The 24,110-nt window shown below is 35.4% G+C and overlaps 1 non-coding gene across 1 annotated transcript; it reads left to right on the top strand.

Moving 5' to 3' along the window:
• Positions 1-19,607: 19,607 nt before the first annotated feature.
• Positions 19,608-19,715, top strand: LOC148575782 (small nucleolar RNA R71). Its single transcript, XR_015904504.1, has one exon. It is a non-coding gene; the product is annotated as a small nucleolar RNA R71 (small nucleolar RNA).
• The last annotated feature ends 4,395 nt before the right edge of the window (positions 19,716-24,110 follow it).

Raw genomic sequence — 24,110 nt, 5'->3', positions numbered from 1 at the left:
AACAAACACCAAAACTCAATCTAACATCATAAAACATACCATCAAACCTAAGGTTCAGAGAACAACTAAACACAAGGGTTTAGTAAAACCTTACTTTACCCACGAGATTAGAGATAAAACTCAACAATATTCCAATGCTAGATCACCCCTAAACAAACAAAACACAAAAATCTACTCAAGAACTAGAACAAAAAATATGAAACTGTTAAGGCAGGAAACTGGAGTGCGAGTTTCAATTTCTTACCAACAAAACTTAGTTAGAAATGACGGACTCGACAAGAGCGACGTGTGACCGCAAACGACTCGCCAATCGAAGCTTTGTAGCTCAAGCTATGAGCAAAATAAGGTGATGAGTGAATAGTAACCAAACCCTCACCTCCTCTCTTCTCCATCACCGTCCCTCTCTCACTCTCTATGCATAAAATGAGCTGAAATGCTCTAAGTTAGGGTATTTATATGTTAGACTTGGGCCCGGTCCAATTTAAGTAAAAAAGATTTCATATTATATACCAATAGAGTAGTAATATTAACATGTATTAATTGGGTCATTAAATAAATCACGTGTATTTAAATTATATTTTAAATTTTTAAATAGTGCGTAATTAAAAAAGAGGTAACTGTATTAAAAGTGGACAGTTTAATGGTTATGATTTCCAAGTAAATGTGTTATTTTCTATCATTTAAAATGGACTAAAATTGATTAAATATATTCATTTTAATCTCTTCTAACTTTTTTATGTATTAATTGCATGCCAAAAAATTTGAATTATTGATATTATTAATATTTTTTATTATTTTCAATTTTTTTAAAAAAAATACATATAAGTGTAAACGAGGTAAGAGAAGTATTTATTTCGATAAATATTTTTTAAATTATTTATTTTGATAATTATTATATTTATTTAATTTATAAAATAAAATGCAGAAATAAAAAGAGTGTGTATTTATTTTTTTAATTTTTATATATATTTTTTAGTTTTTGAATATAAAAAAAAAGTTTTACCTGTGCTGTGTAAACGGATTCTAAATGTTTTCATATGTGATCACAATTAAAATCACATGCCCGGTAAAGTACGCGATTCTGCCTTCTAACATCAAATGGGATAACTTATTGAGCAAGTAAACCTTTTTTTTTACTCTTATTATATATAGTAAATAGTAAATGATATAAGAAGCATTTCAAGTATTTCACCGTTTTTTTTTTTTTTGAAATTTTGATACTCTTTTTTTTTTCAAAAATAGGTTATATTTTATTAATTATTAAAAATGAAATACAAAGATGTCCAAAAGCAGAACAGTATAATAAAAGGTGGGGATTTCCCAAAGACACTACACTAAAGGTATTCATCCAACGGTGCGTGGTCGAAAAACGAAGAAAAATCTTAAAGAAGAAATAATGATAAATTAAATTGAATGCAACTAAGAGCTTGTCTCATGGAGATGACGACCTAAACTGGGAGTTCTTTGGATTTCACGGAGCAACTTGACAGAGCTTGCTAGAATGGCAGACGACATAGAAGTAGAACCTTCAAAAATCAACTGGTTGCGAGCTTTCCAACAGTTCCAGCAAATGATGGCAAGCAATTGAGGATTACGGTCAGTATTCTTCAACGGGTTAAGTATCTCTGTTGATGCAGTCCACCATGTCCAAAAGTCGTTAGAACTCTGAGGGGGAAGACAATCACGAAGATAACTCTGAGACCACACGTCTTTAATTCTAAAGCAATCGATCAAACAATGAGTGACTGTTTCCGTTGCTTCATGACAGCAAGGGCATATTGGTGATATAGATGGGATGTGGTGATGAATCTGAGCAAGCACCGGAAGTCGGCCATGGAGAGCTTTCCAAATAAATAGCTTAATTTTGTGAGGCAAGTTCAACTTCCATAGATCAATCCACGGCTTTTTCTGCTGCATATAATTAGGGCAAAGCTCCAGAGGCGGATGGTAAAATAAATAGCCAATTCTGTAACCTGAAGCTGTATCATATTGCTTGGATTTGTTCAAATCCCATTGCAATTTGTCCCTACTCTGCTGAATTTTAACTGACAAAATCCTGTTTGCAACGTCTTGGGGAAATAATTCTTGAATGAGATTCTGATTCCAATTTCTATCTTCAGTAATTAGATCTTTAACTCTTGGAACCAACTCAGAAATAGCTTGTCTATTTGGCATGTCAGAAATCATTAAAGGATACGGAAGAGGCAGCCAAGGATCCTCAAAGGTTTGGATATTCTCACCAGTACCCACAGCCCAATTAAGACCTTTTTCAACAATCTTTCGGCCTTTTAGTATGCTCCTCCATCCCAAGAAGGTAAGACTCCAATTTCTGCCGTTATAGTATTACCATTGCTAAAGTATTTACCTCTTAAGATTTTGAATAATAAGGAAGTAGGATGTGTTACAAGTCGCCAAAACTGTTTGCCTAAAAGCGCCAGATTTTGGATTCTGAGATCTTTAAATCCAAGGCCTCCTTCTTTTCGTGGGCGAGTCATAGTGTCCCAGCTAATCCAAGCCATCCTCCTTTCAGAACCTTTTTATCCCCACCAGAACTGAGAAAGTAGAGAGTGAATTTCCGAAATTAAACCATCAGGCAACTTGAAGCAAGACAATGTATAAATAGGAATAACATCTCCCACTTCCTTAAGCAATACGTGTCTACCACCTGACGAAAGAAGATTGCGCTTCCACCCTTGGATTCTTTTTCGAACCTTTTCTTTGATCATACTAAAAGAAGCTTTTTTCGATTTAGAGACTGTAGAAGGAAAACCAAGGTATTTATCCTAAGCCCCAATATGATTAATATTCATAGAGTTAGCCAGTAGTGTACGAGTAGTGGACGGAGTGTTGTGGCTAAAGAATACAGCAGATTTATTAAGATTTACCCTCTGACCACTGATGCTTTCATAAGAATTAAATAAATGCAGGATATTTGAACATGCTTCAGGATTAGCCTTACAGAATAAAATGGAATCATCAGCAAACAGGAGGTGGTTGACCTTGGGACATCGCCTATGTATCTGAAGACCCTGAATTAGTCTGTTTTGTTCTGCCTTGTGTAGCAAGAAGGAGAGACCTTCTGCACAAAAAAGAAAAAGATAGGGGGATAAAGGATCTCCTTGTCGAATACCTCTATTTGGTTTGAAGAAACCATAAGGTTGTCCTTCCACAATAACAGAATAAGAAACAGTTGTCACTAATTCTCGTATCCACATGATCCATCGGGAGTCAAAACCAAACTTCTCCAATATAAACCAAAGAAAGTGCCATTCCACCCTATCATATGCCTTACTCATATCTAATTTTAGCGCCATTTCATTTTCGAGACCCCTTTTTTTGTTCTTCAAGTAATGCATACACTCGTGAGCAATTAGGATATTATCAGAGATTAATCTGCCTTTAATAAAAGCACTCTACGTAGGGCTAATTAGTCTATTCATCATACCCTGAAGCCTATGTACAAATACTTTGGAGATAATCTTGTAAAAGACTGAAGAGAGGCTTATTGGTCTTACCTGAGTCATATCTTTAGCATCAGAAATCTTGGGAATAAGACAGATCTGAGTGTGGTTAAAACCCTTCAAGATTCTGCCCCCAGAAAAGAAGCTCTTAACTGCTCGAAACACATCACCACTAAGTATGTTCCAGAAGCTTTGAAAAAATTTTGCTGTCATACCATCATCTCCTGGAGTACTTTGAGGATGAATGCTAAATGTTGCGCGTTTCACTTCCTCCATAGTCACTGGTCTTTGAAGCCTACGGTTCATGTGAGCTGTAACCTTAGGTTCAAAATCAATAAACAGAGGTTCAGGGTTCTCATGACAAGTGGAGGAAAAGATGTCCTTGAAATAAGATTCAGCCACAGAAGCAATACCAGCATTTGAAGTAGCCACTTCACCATCATTGCCAGTTAGTTGCCAAATTCTATTCCTTCGGATTCGATTTCTAAATTTCTGATGGAAGAAAGCTGTATTCTGATACAGATTTGAGCCATTTGACTCTAGACTTATCTTTCCAATAAGATTCCTCATTTTGCAATGCTTTTTCAAGTTTGTCCTCTATTTCTGAAATGATGTCGCCTCCATGAATTCCTGCTAAACGAAGTTCCTCTAATTCAGACTGTAGTAAATCAAATGAGTAATAGCTACAGTTGATCATGGATTCTGGATTAAAAGGTTGTTCCAACTTATAAATGCTGCAGTTGATCATGGATTCTAGAAGCTAACTTGACTCAAAAAAGATGCTCCTAAACTCTCTCATCTCTACTTTATTGATGACCTCATTCTCTTTGTGAAGGCTAGTATGGATCAAGATGATGTTATCAACTAGGTCCTTGATGCTTTTTAAGAGCTATGGTCAGAAGGTCAGTAATGAGAAGACCGGCATTTGCTTTTCTAAGAATGTGAGGAATCATATGAGAAGTGAAATTAGCAATTTTTTGCACTTTACTAGGATTGATGACTTTAGGAAGTACCTTGGAGTCCCTATCCACCATTCTAGAGTGTGTTTAGTGATACTTACAACAACATTATCAACAATATGAACTCTAGACTCAACAATTGGAAAACCTCCTCGCTATCCCTTGCTGGATGAATTACCCTAGTAAAATCTATTCTATCATCTATTCCTAGTTATACTATGCAAACTGCTTTGTTACCTACTTCTACTAGTAATATGATTGATTGCAAATACAGTAAAAAAAAATTTTTGGGAGAATCTAAACAATCCAAGAAGATCCATCTCTTGACTTGGAGTGAAGTTAGCAAGCCAAAGCAAACTGATGGCCTAAGAATAAGACATGCTCAGGATCTTAACCGCGCTTTCACGATAAAAATGGGATGAGGGCTTGTTAAGAAAAAGGATTCCCTTTGGGCTAGAGTTCTTCGTACTAAGTATAATTGCGGAAATGATATTTTGCTAAAGGTTGCTAGGAGAGGCAGAAACTCTAATATTTGGAGAGGAATCTACTCTACGTGAAATAATGTGGAAAGTAATATTATTTGGCGTATTGGTGATGGTCTTCAGATTAATTTTTAGGATCATAATTGGATGCTAAATCTCGGCAAACTTGTTGATCACGCGTCACAGGTATTGTTAAATTCTGATTTATATTCAAACTTTACAAATTTTCTTAATATTTCAGGTGAGTGGGACGAGGGAAAACTTAACCAGATGCTTTCGAAAGCTACTGTCAAGAGAATTCTAGCTATGTCGCCTCCATCACCTTGGAAAGGGCCTAACCAGGTGGTCTGGAGCCGAACGCAAGATGGTACTTTTAGCCTTAAAACAACCTACTGATCTTTGTTTGGTAATTCTGAACCTCCTAATCAAGTCTTTAAACTTGCGTGAAAGTGGAGAGGGCCGGAAAGGATCAAATATTTCATTTGACTTGTTGCACATGAAACTATTCTTACAAATGTTGAGAGATGAGGAAGACAGCTATCAAATTCTGCTACCTGCCCAAGATGCACTGAGCATGATGAAACTACTCTTCATGTTATTTGTGATTGTTCTTTTGTAAAACATGTTTGGCAATTCATGAGGTCCCATGAAGTAATCCGTGACTTCTTCAGTTTAGACCTAAGAGATTGGTTGATAAATAATTTGTCTAGTAATTATGATTGGACAATTCTCTTTGGGGTAACAATCTCTTCTCTTTGGTATCACATAAACTGTTTTAATTTTAAAGGAAAGAGTACTCTCCCAGTTGTAGCCTCTAAGTCTGCTAAAACTCGCAGTATTAAAATTATGAATGTTATAAGAAGTAATATTTTTTTCAACAGATTCTTGGGGGAGGAAGGTCGGTTGATTCGGTGGATTCTCCCTTTGGAGGATATTACCAAGTTGAATGTTGATGTTCCCTTTTATCCCCATTCTAATACTGCTGCTTGTGGTGGAGTTTTTTGAAATCATCTTGGGAGATATATGACTAGATTCTTTTGTAATTTGGGAAGTTACTCAATCTTACATGCGAAACTTTGGAGTATTGTAAAAGACCTTCAAGTGGTATATGCAAACAACTTTCAACACCTTGTGGTGGAGTTAGATTTTTAGTTGGCCATCCATCTTATTAGGGAGGGATATCCTACAACTCATCTATGCAAATCTTTTCTAATTGACATTGAAAATCTGGTGAAGAAGTTGCAGATTGTCCACTGACACCATACCTTACGTGAAGCAAATAGTGTTGCTGATCTTATTGATAAAAAAAGGACGACACTTCCCAACTGATCTTCATTTGTTCGACCGTCCCCCTCTAGACATTATGCGAGCTTTGGCATGAGATCATTCTGGCACTTTTAGATTGAGAGGAGACTAATTTCTGTTTCTTATTTTTTTTCTCCTTGTTTTTGGTCCTTGACCCCTTCATTATTTCACAAAAAAAGGTAATTTATTATCTTAAATATTAAGAACATCTCTAATGTTTGATTTTAGTTTAATTTCATTTTGGGTCTCACAAAATAATACATAAATATTTGTGAGACTGTATATTATAAAAATTAATTTGAGACTCATGAGATTTATCACTCTAATATTTAGTCTCATTTCAATTTAACAATACTAAATAGCAAAGTTATAATATTTATTTAATAGGTTTAATGAATATACAAATAACAATATTTCATTAATTTTTCTTTTAAAATAATACGATTTCTCTTTACTAATATTAGTATCATTTCAAATGTTATATCTAATACAAATTTTAATTTTAAATTAGTTCAATTACTATAAAAATAAAAAATGATACCCAAAAGGTATCCCTTGAAATTGTTCTATCCTGCGACATGCAAGCTAATTATTGATTTTTGGCATATATTTTAGGGGTAAATCACTGAAATAAGTCAATGGGAGCTCAAAATTACACAAATCAGCCAAATACAAAAATGGTGCATGAATCAATCAGAAACACATATCTATATAATTCGAATTAGGTTAATTCGAACTTCATCTCCATGTAATTCGAATCATACTGATTCGAATTACCTACACACGCACACACCCACTAATTCGAATCAACCTGATTCGAATTACATGGTTCAACCAAGAGGATATTTTTATGTAATTCGAATTAGTGGGTGTGTGCGTGTGTAGATAATTCGAATCAGTATGATTCAAATTACATTGAAAGTGTAATTCGAATTACATAAAAATGCCCTCTTGGTTAAACCCTGTAATAATTATTGGTTTAGTTGAATCACATAATTTTTTTTCCCAACTTGATTTATATGGGTGATTTGTCCTATATTTTATCAGCATTTGACATACATGTCAACATATATTATTGTTTAGCGAAATTAACTAAAAATAAAGAATAAAACTAAAATTTTTAAATTTTTTGCACAAAACTAGTAGAAAAAATATTTAAATTCAAAACACATATTTTACATTATATTTTTACGAGAAACTAAACACCTAATTTAAGACACTTATAAATTTTAATACCAGTAATAATTGTATCCTACGAAAGAAATTCATTCTACATTGTAAAAATAGATACAAGCTAGCTGAAGTTATATATATATATATATATATATATATATATATATATATAGTTCAGGAACCCACCAAGACCCAAACAAAGGGTGTGAGATTAAAACAACAATAACAGAGACCATAACACAAAACAATACAATAGGAGACAATAAGCAAATAGACCATGAACGCATACTAAAAAATATTCCATCTCAATAAAACATCATCATCATTATAAGTAAAGATTATATAAGTAGTCTCCTGTGCCACATGTTTCTTTCATCCCTTGTTGATTTGATTAATATTATCGATGGGTAAACTATTAAATTAACATTTGAAAATTTATATTATTAATAAAAATAAATTTAAAAGATACAAATAATTAATAAGTTTTGAAAAATTTAAAAACATGATATATAATATATATATATTCTTATCAAGATATTTTTAAAAATCGGATTTTGATGTAATTTTTAATTATTAATTAAAATTTAACAAGTTTATGTCATGTGAACTTTTTTGTAAATGATCGCATTTTTTTAAAATTTGAAGAAAGAGATATAGTGATTAAATTTTACTTTAGTTTTTGCTTTATGTATTTTCTAAATACTTGTCAAAATATTTCTACAAAAATTCGAAACAAAATACACAAGCTATTTTCCAAATACAAAATATGTTTGATACTTATGAAAAAAATTCTTTTATTATTTTTATTATATTTTTTAATATTTGAAAGTTATTTATTATTTGTTTTTTGTAAATTATCTTGATTAACAATATAAATTTTTAATAATTATATTCGATGTATATTAAAATTAATTATTAGTATAAAATATATATTAAAATAAAAAATATATATTAAAAATTAGTTAAATTATATATGTATTTATACACAAATATAATTAACTGATTTTGGTGTATAAATAATATTTTTGAATTTTTAAATACTTTGATAGTTTAAGTTGATATCGATTTGAAAGCCGCATGCATTAGCAGCATTAATATGATTTGGTAGGAAAAGAAGAACTTGTGGGCAGGATTGCCGCACAGCAGCTTTGTACTTAGGTACTTAGCTTTTAATTTAATTTATTTATTTGGGCGTGGTAGTCAGCTTCTCATTGTTCCTTTTCCATGGTGGTTGCATTGGGTACTTAGGGTAGTCATGGTCCTAATGAATGTGATTAGGAAAAAGAGCATTACCTTTAACATTATTAGTTGTGGATTACTACTATACATTAAAGACAAATATAATACCTCCGTCCGTCCATCGTCCACGGAATAATGTAGCACAAAAAACTTTATTTATACACCCCAAATGTTATATCTATTTATTCTCGCTCTTTAATTTAAAAATATATTTTCTCCCATTTCTTCATTTGATTTCTCTTTTTTTATTAATTTATATAACATTATTATGCTCAGCTTTTACTTTTTTCTATTTTTCCCTACAACAGTGCTATAAGTCAACAATGCTATATATGTGAATATACCCTTTACACAATTTGCCTATGATATGACGAGTCAAAGGAAACGAGAGGCCAATGACCTGACACCTGGAAATCACATATTTGAGTGTGTCGAAAAAGGACCAATTCTTGTTGGGACCAGCTTGAGACTCAGATGTCTTATACGACTTACTAACAACCGTACAGCTTGGCATTATCAAATAATTAAAGCATTTTTCGTCGGTAACCATACCCATGATTCGAATTAACGTAAAAGTTTTACTTGAACATCGTCCACGATAACATTTTTTGTACCCATAAACATAAACTTATAAAGTATAAACAATTTATTTTGTCTCTAAATAAGATTATTATGAAACTAGAAATGTAACTTCTCACAGAAATAAGTACAGACCTGACTTTTTTTAAAATGAAAGTTGTTTATGATTAGGGTGATAAATGGGTCATCATTTGCTGGGTATTTGTTTAATTTGCTAAAAAAAGTTAGTCGGGATATAAATTTGAGATTGATATAATTAAAAAATTCGCTAAATTTATACTGTTTAATCCATAAATTTTGTCGAGTTTCGATAAAACAGAATGGATTTACTTGACAGACTTTTAATTTTAAGATGATAACTTAATTTAGAATGTTATTTTTTTATTTATATTTGAAATGTTTGTTCGTTTTACTTTAAGTTATAATTTGGACTATATTTAATTGATTAGAGACTTAGACGATGTTTAATTATATGTTTTGGACAATGTTTATTTTGTTTTGGACAATGTAGTTTTATTATTTTGTTTTAAAAAACTTAATTGATAATTATGTTTATTAGATATTTAGAATTATAAAGGAATTATAAAGACTTTAGTGTTACTTGGAGTAACAGACGCAGAGAATGTGAACTAATTCAGGAAAGACTTGGAAGAGTGCTTGTTGATGAATCTTGGTCCCAATTATATTCTCATTCCACGGTCTTTAAACTATACAGGTTCTTATTATGCCCCCTCCTTTTGGACACTAACTACCAACCGGAGATTATATAAGTTACTGTTTTTCTAGAACAAAAACAGGCATCAAGTATCATGAGAGGCGCTAAATTACTTGAACTTGAACAACGGCTTGAAAAAATATATTTGAATAAGAAATTTTATTGGAAAGACAAATCTAGAGTTAAATAGTTGAAGGAAGGAGACCAAAATACAAACTTTTTCTATAGAAAATTTAAATTTAGAACCAAAATAAATAAGATATGGGATATACGGAGAAATAATAGAGATATGGCAACAATTAATGCTAATATTACTAAGGTGGCTGAGGATTAGTTCAAGAGTATTTTCACATCTTCTAATCAGGCGGATCCTGAGCTTTTTTTCACAGACTTTGAGCCTAAAGTTACAGCTACCATGAATCGTAGGCTCAAAAGACCTGTTTTTATAGAGGAGATAAAAAGAGCTAGTTTTAGTATCCATTCCCAGAGTACACCAGGAGAGGACGGTATAACGGCTAAATTCTTCCAATTCTACTGGGATATAGTGGGAGAAAACGTGCTCTGGACTGTGAGGAGTTTTTTTGCTGGAGGTATAATTTTGAAAAATTTTAACCACACTAGTATCTGTCTAGTGCCAAAGGTTCTAGATGCGAGCGATATGAATCAGATAAGGCCCATCAATTTGTCCTCTATTGTCTACAAAATCATTTCGAAGGTATTGGTTCACAGACTCCAAGAATATATGAACAAGATAATCAGCCCTACTTAAAGTGCATTCTTGAAAGGTAGACTTATTTCTGATAACATTCTTGTAGCACACGAATGTATGCACTACCTTAAACAAAAGAAGCGAGGTTTGGAATACGAATGGCACTTAAGTTTGATATAAGTAAAGCCTACAATAGGGTAGAATGGCATTTTTTATGGTTTATTATGGAGAAGTTGGACTTTGAATCGAGATTCATTGATTGAATTCGTGAATTGTTGACAACCGTTTCTTACACTGTTGTTGTGGAAGGTCAACCCTGTGATTTTTTTAAACCAAATAGAGACATATGTCAAGGTGACTCTCTATTCTCTTTTTTTTTTTTTGCTTATTATGTGAAGAAGGACTTTCCTTCTTGCTACACAAAGTAGAGCAAAACAATCTCATTCGAAAAATTCAGATAAACAGAAGATGCCCAACTATAAATCATTTGTTATTCGCTGATGATTCCATTGTATTCGGTAAAGCCCTAGAAAATAGTTCTGCCTCTATTTTAAAATTATTGGAATCTTATGAGAGTTTCAGCGGACAAATAGTTAATCTTAATAAATTGGCCTTGTTCTTCAGTAATAACACTCCAGAGCTGATTAGAACAGTCCTAGCAGTGAATTGAATATTTCTCACATAGGTGCATAGGATAAATATTTGGGTCTACCTTTTCTTGTCAACCGCTCCAAGAAAGTCACCTTAAACTTAATTAAAGATAATGTTCTCAAAAGGACACAAGGATAGAAAATGTGCTTGTTATCTAATGGAGGAAGACAGGTATTACTCTGAGCAGTTGGTGAAGTCATACCAATATACACATGGTCATGTTTTAAACTTTCAGACAACTTGCAAAATGAAATTCATAGTATTCTAACCCAGTTCTGGTGAGGGCAGTGGTGCACGAAATTGTGATCCCTGGTAATGGCTCCAAAAACTTGGTGCTCTAATCTTAATTCATAATTTGTCACAACTTCAATACAACTAACTAGCAAGTGCATTGGGTCGTCTAAGTAATAAAACATTACGTGAGTAAGGGTCGATCCCACGGAGATTGTTGGTATGAAGCAAGCTATGGTCACCTTGTAAATCTCAGTCAGGCGGATATCAAATGGTTATGGAGTTTTCGAATAATAATAATAAATAAACAGAAAATACAGATAGAAATACTTATGTAATTCTGGGGTGAGAATTTCAGATAAGCGTATAGAGATGCTTTCGTTCCTCTGAACCTCTGCTTTCCTGCTGTCTTCATCCAATCCTTCCTACTCCTTTCCATGGCAAGCTTTATATAGGGCATCACCGTTGTCAATGGCTACATCCCATCCTCTTTGTGAAAAAGTTCCAAATGCTCTGTCACGGCACGACTAATCATCTGGAGGTTCTCGATCATACTGGAATAGGATTCACCCTCCTTTTGCGTCTATCACTACGCCCAGCACTCGCGAGTTTGAAGTTCGTCACAACCATCCCTTCCCAGATCCTACTCGGAATACCACAGACAAGGTTTAGACTTTCCAGATCTCAGGAATGGCCATCCATGGGTTCTAACTTATACCACGAAGATACCAATAACTCGGACTCGGTCCCCTGTATTAGATATCCAAGAGATATCCATTTAATCTAAGGTAGAACGGAAGTGGTTGTCAGGCACGCGTTCATGGGGGAATGATGATGACTGTCACGATCATCACATTCATAGTGAAGTGCGAATGAATATCTTAGAAGCGGAATAAGTTGAATTGAATATAAAACAGTAGTACTTTGCATTAAATCATGAGGAACAGCAGAGCTCCACACCTTAATCTATGGAGTGCAGAAACTCTACTGTTGAAAATACATAAGTGATAATGGAGTTCATTGGTCTCGGCCCCAGAGGGGAACCGGAGTAACCAAGACTGTCAATACAATGATAAAAAGTTCTATTTATACTAAACTAGTTACTAGGGTTTACAGAAGTAAGTAATTGATGCATAAATTCACTTTCGGGGCCCACTTGGTATGTGCTTGGGCTGAGCTTGAAGTTTTCACGTGCAGAGGCTCCTTTTAGAGTTGAACGCCAAGTTGTAACGTGTTTTTGGTGTTCAACTCTGGTTCGTGACGTGTTTCTGGCGTTTAACTCCAGACTGCAGCGTAGAACTGGCGTTCAACGCCCTTTTGCATCGTCCAAACTCGGGCAAAGTATGGACTATTATATATTGCTGAAAAGCCCTGGATGTCTACTTTCCAACGCCGTTGAGAGCGCGCCATTTGGAGTTCTGTAGCTCCAGAAAATCCACTTTGAGTGTAGGGAGGTCAGAATCCAACAGCATCAGCAGTCCTTCTTCAACCTCTGAATCTGATTTTTGCTCAAGTCCCTCAATTTCAGCCAGAAAATACCTGAAATCACAGAAAGACACACAAACTCATAGTAAAGTCCAGAAATGTGAATTTAACATAAAAACTAATAAAGACGTCCCTAAAAGTAACTAGATCCTACTAAAAACATACTAAAAACAATGCCAAAAAGCGTATAAATTATCCGCTCATCACAACACCAAACTTAAATTGTTGCTTGTCTCCAAGCAACTGAAAATCAAATAAGATAAAAAGAAGAAAATATACTATAAATTCCAAAATATCAATGAAACATAGCTCCAATCGGATGAGCAGGACTTGTAGCTTTTTGCCTCTTGAATAGTTTTGGCATCTCACTTTATCCATTGAAGTTCAGAATGATTGGGATCTATAGGAACTCAGAGTTCAGATAGTGTTATTGATTCTCCTAGTTCAGTATGTTGATTCTTGAACACATCTACTTTATGAGTCTTGGCCGTGGCCCTAAGCACTTTGTTTTCCAGTATTACCACCGGATACATAAATGCCACAGACACATAACTGGGTGAACCTTTTCAGATTGTGACTCAGCTTTGCTAAAGTCCCCAATTAGAGGTGTCCAGGGTTCTTAAGCACACTTTTTTTTTGCTTTGGACCTTGACTTTAACCGCTCAGTCTCAAGTTTTCACTTGACACCTTCACGCCACAAGCACATGGTTAGGGACAACTTGGTTTAGCCGCTTAGGCCAGGATTTTATTCCTTTAGGCCCTCCTATCCACTGATGCTCAAAGTCTTGGATCCTTTTTATTACCCTTGCCTTTTGGTTTTAAGGGTTATTGGCTTTTTGCTCTTGCCTCTTGGTTTTAAGAGCTTTTGGCTTTTTCTGCTTGCTTTTTCTTTTTCTTTCTATTTTTTTCACCATTTTTCTTTCTTTTTTTTCTGCAAGCTTTTTGTATTCACTGCTGTTTCTTGCTTCAAGAATCATTTTTATGATTTTTTAGATTATCAAATAACATGTCTCCTATTCATCATTCTTTCAAGAGCCAACATATTTAACATTCTAAAACACCAACTTCAAAAGACATATGCACTGTTCAAGCATTCATTCAGAAAACAAAAAGTATTGTCACCACATCAATATAATTAAACTAAGTTCAAGGATAAATTCGAAACTCATGTACTTCTTGTTCTTTTGAATTGAAAACATTTTTTATTTAAGAGAGGTGATGGATTCATAGGACATTCATAACTTTAAGACAAGGTTACTAAATACTAATGATCATGTAATAAGACACTAACATAGATAAGCACTTAACATAAAGAAAACGAAAAACAGAAAATTTGAGAACAAGGAATGAGTCCACCTTAGTGATGGTGACGTTTCCTTCTTGAGGAACCAATGATGTCCTTGAGCTCTTCTATATCTCTTCCTTGTCTTTGTTGCTCCTCCCTCATTGCTCTTTGATCTTCTCTAATTTCATGAAGAATGATGGAGTGCTCTTGATGTTCCACTCTTAACTGTCCCATGTTGGAGCTTAATTCTCCTAGGGAGGTGTTGATTTGCTCCCAAAAATTCTGTGGAGGAAAGTGCATCCCTTGAGGCATCTCAGGGATTTCTTGGTGATGAGCTTCTTCATGCGTCTCTTGAGATCCATGAATAGGCTCTCTTGTTTGCTCCATCCTTTTCTTAGTGATGGGCTTGTCCTCATCAATAAGGATATCTCCCTCTATGTCAATCCCAGACGAATTGCATAGATGGCAAATGAGGTGAGGAAAAGCTAACCTTGCCATAGTGGAGGACTTGTTAGCCACCTTGTAGAGTTCTTGAGGTATAATCTCATGAACCTCCACCTCTTCTCCAATCATGATGCTATGGATCATGATGGCCCGGTGATGAATGGATTTTTGATGGTTTAGAATTTCACAAATGAATTCTCGTTGCAAGTATAGTTCCTAAACCAAACAATAATCCTTTCATACAAAAGATTGTTTGTCACAAGTAACAAACCCCTAAAATTAATAACCGAAGTATTCAAACCTCGGGTCGTTCTCCCTAGGAATTGTAATGAAGTGTTTTGTTATTGGTTATGGATTGTATTTTGGGGTTTTGGGATAAGAGACATGAAATGTAAATGACAATGAAAATAAACTAACAACTAAAAAGCACTTGGCAAGGTTGTGAGAATTAGAAGTCCTATCCTAGTTATCCTCCTCGATTGTGACCACAATTGTCCATTGCTACCACTTAGTTAACCTCTAATAATGGAGGAAAGTCAAGTGGATGAATCAACTTGATTCCACAAGTCCTAGCCAACTCCCAAGGGAAAGACTAGCTTTAGTGGTATCTAAATCAATTAGCAACTTCTAATTATCAATCAACAAAGACATTAGATAACTCAAGCGTCACTAATTACTCTACCATAGCCAAGAGGAACAAAATCTATACTAAAATCCAACCAAGCATTTCATCAAACACTTGGAAGGCATAAAAGAAAAGCAAAGTAAATTGATAACAAAAATAGAATCTAACAACAATTATGGCAATGAATTAACAACAACAATCAAAAGGAACACAATTATTATGAATTACCTCTAATTGAATTGAAAGAAAATAGAAGAAGCAAAAGTAGATCTACAACAAAACATAAGAACAACATAAAGGGAATTGCAACAAAAGAATGGAAGAATGGTGAATGTAACAACAAAGAATTGAAAGGTAGAAGTAGAAGAAAGCAAAGATTAAAACCTAGATCTAAGAACTAAACCTAATCCTAATCCTAATTCTAGAGAGAAGAGAGAGCTTCTCTCTCTAGAAACTAACTCTCACTACTAAACTAAGCTAAAACTAAACTAATGGTAACTAACTTCTAAGTATGAAAAGTATGTTGATTCCCCTTCAATCCTTGGCTTAAATAGCATCAGAAATGAGTTGGATTGGGCCCACAAGGCTTCTAAAATCGCTGGCCACGTTTGCATTAAGTGGGTCATGTGCCACCATCGGCGCGTCCGCGTACCGTGCGCGTGCGCGCCCCTATGCACGATGCAAATATGGCAAATCTTATATCGTTTCGAAGCCCCGGATGTTAGCTTTCCAACCCAACTGGAACCGCATCAATTGGACCTCTGTAGCTCAAGTTATGGTCGTTTAAGTGTAAAGAGGTCGGCTTGACAGCTTTCCGGTTCTTTCATTTCTTCATGAGTTCTCCAACTTTTCATGCTTTCTTTCTTCATTCCCTTGATCCAATCTTTGCCTCCTAAACCTTAAATCACTTAACAAACATATCAAGGCATCTAATAGAATCAAGGTGAATTAAATTTAGCTATCTTGAGTCCTAAAAAGCATGTTTTCACATTCAAGCACAATTAAAGGAGAATATACAAAACCATGCTATTTCTTGAATAAATATGGGTAAAAGGTGATAAAATCCCCAAAAATCAATACAAGATAAACCCTACAAATGGGGTTTGTCACCCGGTCTATAGTAACTTCAGACCGGTTGCTAGTGGGAATGATTGAGCGTTGAATGAACTCCAACCATCCTCTAGCTACAGGCTTAAGGTCCAGTCTTCTCAGTTGAACCGGTTTGCCTTTTGAGTCAATCTTCCATTGAGCTCCTTCCACACATATGTCCATGAGGATTTGGTCCAACCTTTGATCAAAGTTGACTCTCCTTGTGTAGGGGCGTGCGTTCTCTTCCATCATTGGCAAGTTGAACGCCAACCTCACATTTTCCGGACTAAAATCTAAGTATTTCCCCCGAACCATGGTGAGATAATTCTTTGGGTTCGGGTTCTTACTTTGATCATGGTTCCTAGTGATCCATGCATTAGCATAGAACTCTTGAACCATTAGAATTCCCACTTGTTGGATGGGGTTTGTTAGAACTTCCCAACCTCTTCTATGGATTTCATGTCGGATCTCCGGATACTCATTTTTCTTGAGTTTGAAAGGGACCTCGGGGATCACCTTCTTCTTGGCCACAACATCATAGAAGTGGTCTTGATGGGCTTTGAAGATGAATCTTTCCATCTCCCATGACTCAGAGGTGGAAGCTTTTGTCTTCTCTTTCCCTTTTCTAGAGGATTCTCTGGTCTTAGGTGCCATCAATGGTAATGGAAAAACAAAAAGCTTTATGCTTTTACCACACCAAACTTAGAATATTGCTCGCCCTCGAGCAAGAGAAGAAAGAAGAGATGAAGAAGAAGAAGAAATGGAGGAGAAGGAGAGAGGTTGTATTTCGGCCAAGAAGAGGAAGAGAGGGTTGTGTTGTGTGATTGGTGAAGGGTTTTGGAGAAGGGTGTTTATTGGGAAGAGAGGATGAACATTGAGAAGAGGGAAGAGTATGAGTGGAGGTAGGTGGGGATCCTGTGGGGTCCACAGATGCTGAGATGATCCTGTGGGGTCCACAGATCCTGAGGTGTCAAAGAATTGCATCCCTGCACCAATTAGGCATGTAAAATGCCTTTGCATGCAATTCTGGCATTTAAATGCCGAATTGGTGCTTGTTCTGGGCGTTCAGCGCCCAGATGCAGCATTTTTCTGGCGTTGAACGCCAGTTCTATGCTTGTTTCTGGCGTTCAGCGCCAGCTTTCCTTAATGTGCATTCCTGGTGTCTGAATGCCAGGATGCTGCTTGTTTTGGGCGTTCAACGCCAGATCCATGCTCTGTTCTGGCGTTGAACGCCAGCCAGATGCTCCTTACTGGTGTTTAAACGCCAGTAAGTCCTTCCTCCAGGGTGTGATTTTTCTTCTGCTGTTTTTGATTCTGTTTTTGATTTTTCTATTTATTTTGTGACTCCACATGATCATGAACCTAATAAAACATGAAAGAACAATAAAAAATAAAAATAAAATTAGATAAATAAAAATTGGGTTGCCTTCCAACAAGCGCTTCTTTAATGTCAATAGCTTGACAGTGGGCTCTCATGGAGCCACACAGGTGATCAGGTCAATTTTATAGACTTCCCAACACCAAACTTAGAGTTTGGATATGGGAGTTCAACACCAAACTTAGAGTTTGGCTGAGGCCTCCCAACACCAAACTTAGAGTTTGACTGTGGGGGCTTTAGTTGACTCTGTACTGAGAGAAGCTTTTCATGCTTCCTCTCCATTGTTACAGAAGGAGATTCTTGAGTTTTAAACATAAGATTGTCCTCATTCAGTTGAAGGATCAATTCTCCTCTGTCTACATCAATCACAGCTCTTGCTGTGGCTAGGAAGGGTCTTCCAAGGATGATGGATTCATCCTCTTCCTTCCCAGTGTCTAGGATTATGAAATCAGCAGGGATGTAAAGGCCTTCAACCTTTACTAACACGTCCTCTACTTGTCCATAAGCCTTTTTTCTTGAATTGTCTGCCATCTCTAATGAGATTCTAGCAGCTTGCACCTCAAAGATTCCAAGTTTCTCCATTACAGAGAGTGGCATGAGGTTTATTCCTGACCCAAGGTCACATAGAGCCTTCTCAAAGGTCATGGTGCCTATGGTGCAAGGTATTAGGAACTTTCCAGGATCCTGTTTCTTCTGAGGCAATCTCAGTTGATCTAATGCATTTAGTTCATTGGTGAACAGGGGAGGTTCATCTCCCCAAGTCTCATTACCAAATAAATTGGCATTTAGCTTCATGATTGCACCAAGGAACTTGGCAACTTGCTCTTCAGTAACATCCTCATTCTCTTCTGAAGAGGAATACTCATCAGAACTCATGAATGGCATAAGGAGGTTCAATGGAATCTCTATGGTCTCTAAATGAGCCTCAGATTCCTTTGGTTCCTCAAAGGGAAACTCCTTATTGATCACTGGACGTCCCAGGAGGTCTTCCTCACTGGGATTCACGTCCTCAACCTCCCTTACAGGTTCGGCCATGGTAATTAATTCAATGGCCTTGCACTCTCCTTTTGGATTCTCTTCTGTATTGCTTGGGAGAGTACTAGGAGGGGTTTCAGTGATTCTTTTACTCAGCTGGCCCACTTGTGCTTCCAAATTTCCAAAGGAGGACCTTGTTTCATTCATGAAACTCACAGTGGCCTTAGATAGATCAGAGACTAAATTTGCTAAGCTAGATGGATTCTGCTCAGAATTCTCTGTCTATTGCTGAGTTGATGATGGAAAAGGCTTGCTATTGCTAAACCCGTTTCTTCCACCATTATTAAAGCCTTGTTGAGGCTTTTGTTGATCCTTCCATGAGAGATTTGGGTGATTTCTCCATGAGGGGTTATAGGTGTTTCCATAAGGTTCACCCATGTAATTCACTTCTACTATTGTAGGGTTCTCAGGATCATAAGCTTCTTCTTCAGAAGATGCCTCTTGAGTACTGTTGGATGCAGCTTGCATTCCATTCAGACTCTGAGAAATCATATTGACTTGCTGAGTCAATATTTTATTTTGAGCCAATATGGCATTCAGAATATCAATTTCAAGAACTCCCTTCTTCTGAGGCGTCCCATTACTTACAGGATTCCTCTCAGAAGTGTACATGAACTGGTTATTAGCAACCATGTCAATGAGTTCTTGAGCTTCTGCAGGCGTTTTCTTTAGGTGAATGGATCCACCTGCAGAAGTATCCAATGACATCTTAGCTAATTCAGACAGACCATCATAGAATATATCCAGGATGGTCCATTCTGAAAGCATGTCAGAAGGACACTTTTTAGTCAGTTCCTTGTATCTCTCCCAAGCTTCATAGAGGGATTCACCTTCTTTCTGTCTGAAGGTTTGAACATCCACTCTAAGCTTACTCAGCTTTTGAGGAGGAAAGAACTTGGCTAAGAAAGCCTTGACTAGCTTATCCCAAGAGTTCAGGCTATCCTTAGGTTGAGAGTCCAACCATATTCTAGCTTTGTCTCTTACAGCAAACGGGAAAAGCATGAGCTTGTAGACTTTAGGATCTACTCCATTAGTCTTAACAGTATCACATATCTGCAAGAATTCAGTTAAGAACTGAAAAGGATCTTCAGATGGAAGTCCATGAAATTTACAGTTTTGTTGCATCAGAGAAACTAATTGAGGTTTAAGCTCAAAATTGTTTGCTCCAATGGTAGGGATGAAGATGCTTCTTCCATGTAAATTGGAATTAGGTGCAGTAAAGTCACCAAGCATCCTCCTTGCATTATTATTATTTTCGGCTGCCATCTCCTCTTCTTGTTCGAAAATTCCTGTAAGGTTGTCTATGGATTGTTGTATTTTAGCTTCTCTTAGTTTCCTCTTCAGAGTCCTTTCAGGTTCAGGGTCTGCTTCAATAAGAATGTTCTTGTCCTTGTTCCTGCTCATATGAAAGAGAAGGGAACAAAAAATAATAATAGAGATCCTTTTTACCACAGTATAGAGGTTTCCTTGTTGTGAGTAGAAGAAAAGAAGAGTAGAAGAGAAAAGAAAGGAGAATCCAAACAGAAGGGTGAGGAGAGCAGAGATATGAGATGAAGAGAAGTGTTAGTAGATGAATAAATAAATAGAAGAAGATGAGAGCTGAGAGGATTTTCGAAAATTAAAAATTAAAATTTAAAGTTAAAATTCGAAAATAGTTTTTGAAAAAGGGTTAATGATTTTCGAAAATTAAGAATGAAATAAAATTAAAATCAAAAATTGAAATAATTAGTTAATTAAAAAGAAATTTTGAAAAAGAGGGAAGGGATTTTCGAAAATTAAAGGTAAAAAGTTAGTTGGGCAGTTTTACTAAAGATAAGAATCAAATAAAAAGTTAAGTGGTTAGTTGAAAGAGATTTGAAATTCAATTTTTAAAAGATAAGAAGTTAGAAAAGATATTTTAAAATCAATTTTTTTTTGAAAAAGATATGATTTGTAAAGATATGATAGATAGATATGATTAAAATTAGTTTTGAAAAAGATTTGAATTTTTAAAATCAAAATTAATGACTTGACTCACAAGTAATCACAAGATATGATTCTAGAACTTAAAGTTTGAATCTTTCTTAACAAGCAAGTAACAAACTTGAAATTTTTGAATCAAAACATTAATTGTTGATAATATTTTTGAAAATTATAAGATAAAATTAAGAAAAAAATTTTTGAAAAATTTTTTTAAAATTTTCAAAAATGAATAAGAAAAAATGAAAAAGATTTGATTTTTGAAAAAGATTTTGAAAAGATAAGATTTTTAAATTGAAAATTTGATTTGACTCATAAGAAACAACTAAATTTTAAAAAGTTTTGAAAAAGTCAACTCAAATTTTCGAAAATTTATGAGTGAAAAAGGGAAAGATATTTTTTATTTTTGAATTTTTAATGAAGAAAGAGAAAAATATGAAAAAGATTCAATGCATGAGAATTTTTAGATCAAAACAATGAATGTATGCAAGAACACTATGAATGTCAAGATGAACACCAAGAACACTTTGAATGTCAAGATGAACACCAAGAACTTATTTTTGAAAAATTTTCAAGAAAAGAAAACATGCAAGACACCAAACTTAAAGATTTTTAATTTTTAGACACTAAGAATTCAAGAATGCATATGAAAAACAAGAAAAGACACAAAACAAGAAAATATGAAGATCAAACAAGAAGACTTACCAAGAACAACTTGAAGATCATGAAGAACACCATGAATGCATGAATTTTGATTCAAGACTCAAACAAGAAACACAAAATATTTTTGATTTTATGATTTTATTAATTTTTTTTTATTTTGTATATTTTTTTCAAAAAACATATAGGAAAAAGAAAATAAGAAATTCAAAAATTTTTAATAAGAATTCCAGGAATCTTTCAATGTTAGCCTATCTCCAATCCAAGGGTTAGGCATGGCTTAATAGCCAGCCAAGCTTTAGAAGATACAAATCAGTCATACAATAACAAATTTGATTAGCAACAACTAGCTTGCTCTTGTAATGATGACTTGGAAGCCTCAGTCCAAATGAATTTAGACATGGCTTTACAGCCAGCTAGGCTTCAACATGCTTCATGAAACTCTAGAATTCATTCTTAAAAATTCTGAAATAATTTTCGAAAACAAAGGGAAAATTTTTTTGAAAGATTTTGAAAACAAATTTTTTTTTGAAAATAAAACGAAAAGGAAAATTACCTAATCTGAGCAACAAGATGAACCGTCAGTTGTCCAAACTCGAACAATCCCCAGCAACGGCGCCAAAAACTTGGTGCACGAAATTGTGATCCCTGGTAATTGCTCCAAAAACTTGGTGCTCTAATCTTAATTCATAATTTGTCACAACTTCGATACAACTAACCAGCAAGTGCACTGGGTCGTCCAAGTAATAAAACCTTACGTGAGTAAGGGTCGATCCCACGGAGATTGTTGGTATGAAGCAAGCTATGGTCACCTTGTAAATCTCAGTCAGGCGGATATCAAATGGTTATGGAGTTTTCGAATAATAATAATAATAAATAAACAGAAAATACAGATAGAAATACTTATGTAATTCTGGGGTGAGAATTTCAGATAAGCGTATAGAGATACTTTCGTTTCTCTGAACCTCTGCTTTCCTGCTGTCTTCATCCAATCCTTACTACTCCTTTCCATGGCAAGCTTTATATAGGGCATCACCGTTGTCAATGGCTACATCCCATCCTCTCTGTGAAAAAGGTCCAAATGCTCTGTCACGGCACGGCTAATCATCTGGAGGTTCTCGATCATACTGGAATAGGATTCACCCTCCTTTTGCGTCTGTCACTACGCCCAGCACTCGCGAGTTTGAAGTTCGTCACAGCCATCCCTTCCCAGATCCTACTCGGAATACCACAGACAAGGTTTAGACTTTCCGGATCTCAGGAATGGCCGTCCATGGGTTCTAACTTATACCACGAAGATACCAATAACTCGGACTCGGTCCCCTGTATTAGATATCCAAGAGATATCCATTTAATCTAAGGTAGAACGGAAGTGGTTGTCAGGCACACGTTCATGGGGGAATGATGATGACTGTCACGATCATCACATTCATAGTGAAGTGCGAATGAATATCTTAGAAGCGGAATAAGTTGAATTGAATATAAAACAGTAGTACTTTGCATTAAATCATGAGGAACAGCAGAGCTCCACACCTCAATCTATGGAGTGCAGAAACTCTACCGTTGAAAATACATAAGTGATAATGGAGTTCATTGGTCTCGGCCCCAGAGGGGAACCGGAGTAACCAAGACTGTCAATACAATGATAAAAAATTCTATTTATACTAAACTAGTTACTAGGGTTTACAGAAGTAAGTAATTGATGCATAAATCCACTTTCGGGGTCCACTTGGTGCGTGCTTGGGCTGAGCTTGAAGTTTACACGTGCAGAGGCTCCTTTTGGAGTTGAACGCCAAGTTGTAACGTGTTTTTGGCGTTCAACTCTGGTTCGTGACGTGTTTCTGGCGTTTAACTCCAGACTGCAGCGTAGAACTGGCGTTCAACGCCCTTTTGCATCATCTAAACTCAGGCAAAGTATGGACTATTATATATTGTTGGAAAGCCCTGGATATCTACTTTCCAACGCCGTTGAGAGCGCGCCATTTGGAGTTCTGTAACTCCAGAAAATGCATTTTGAGTGCAGGGAGGTCAGAATCCAACAGCATCAGCAGTCCTTCTTCAACCTCTGAATCTGAATTTTGCTCAAGTCCCTCAATTTCAGCCAGAAAATACCTGAAATCACAGAAAGACACACAAACTCATAGTAAAGTCCAGAAATGTGAATTTAACATAAAAACTAATTAAAATATCCCTAAAAGTAACTAGATCCTACTAAAAACATACTAAAAACAATGCCAAAAAGCGTATAAATTATCCGCTCATTAGGCAGCAAGGTTCTAAAAGGTGAATGGTGTATGTGGATTAGTTGGGATAAGATGACTAGGCCTAAGAAAGAAGGCAGATTTGGTTTCAAAGATCTCAGGACTCAAAACCTGGTTCTTTTAGATAAACAGTGTTAAAAAATCATGACTCAACCTAACCTTTTTCTTTCTAGAATACTTAAAGGTAAATAATTCAGATTTAATTCTATCCTTACAGCAGAAGTAGGAATCTTACCTTCTTAGGGTTGGCAAAGTATTTTTGAAGGAAGGCATTGTAAAGAAAGACATTAGTTGGAAAGTAAGTTCTGGTGATATCCGAATCCTCAGTAAACCATGGCTTCCTCCTCCTTACCCCTTCACTATTTTACCATTTGCGGTACTACTA

Source organism: Arachis ipaensis, chromosome B1 (genome assembly GCF_059453495.1).
Source record: "Arachis ipaensis isolate K30076 ecotype BB chromosome B1, ASM5945349v1, whole genome shotgun sequence".
Lineage (NCBI taxonomy): Eukaryota > Viridiplantae > Streptophyta > Magnoliopsida > Fabales > Fabaceae > Arachis > Arachis ipaensis.
This window is presented reverse-complemented; position numbering and strand designations above follow the sequence as displayed.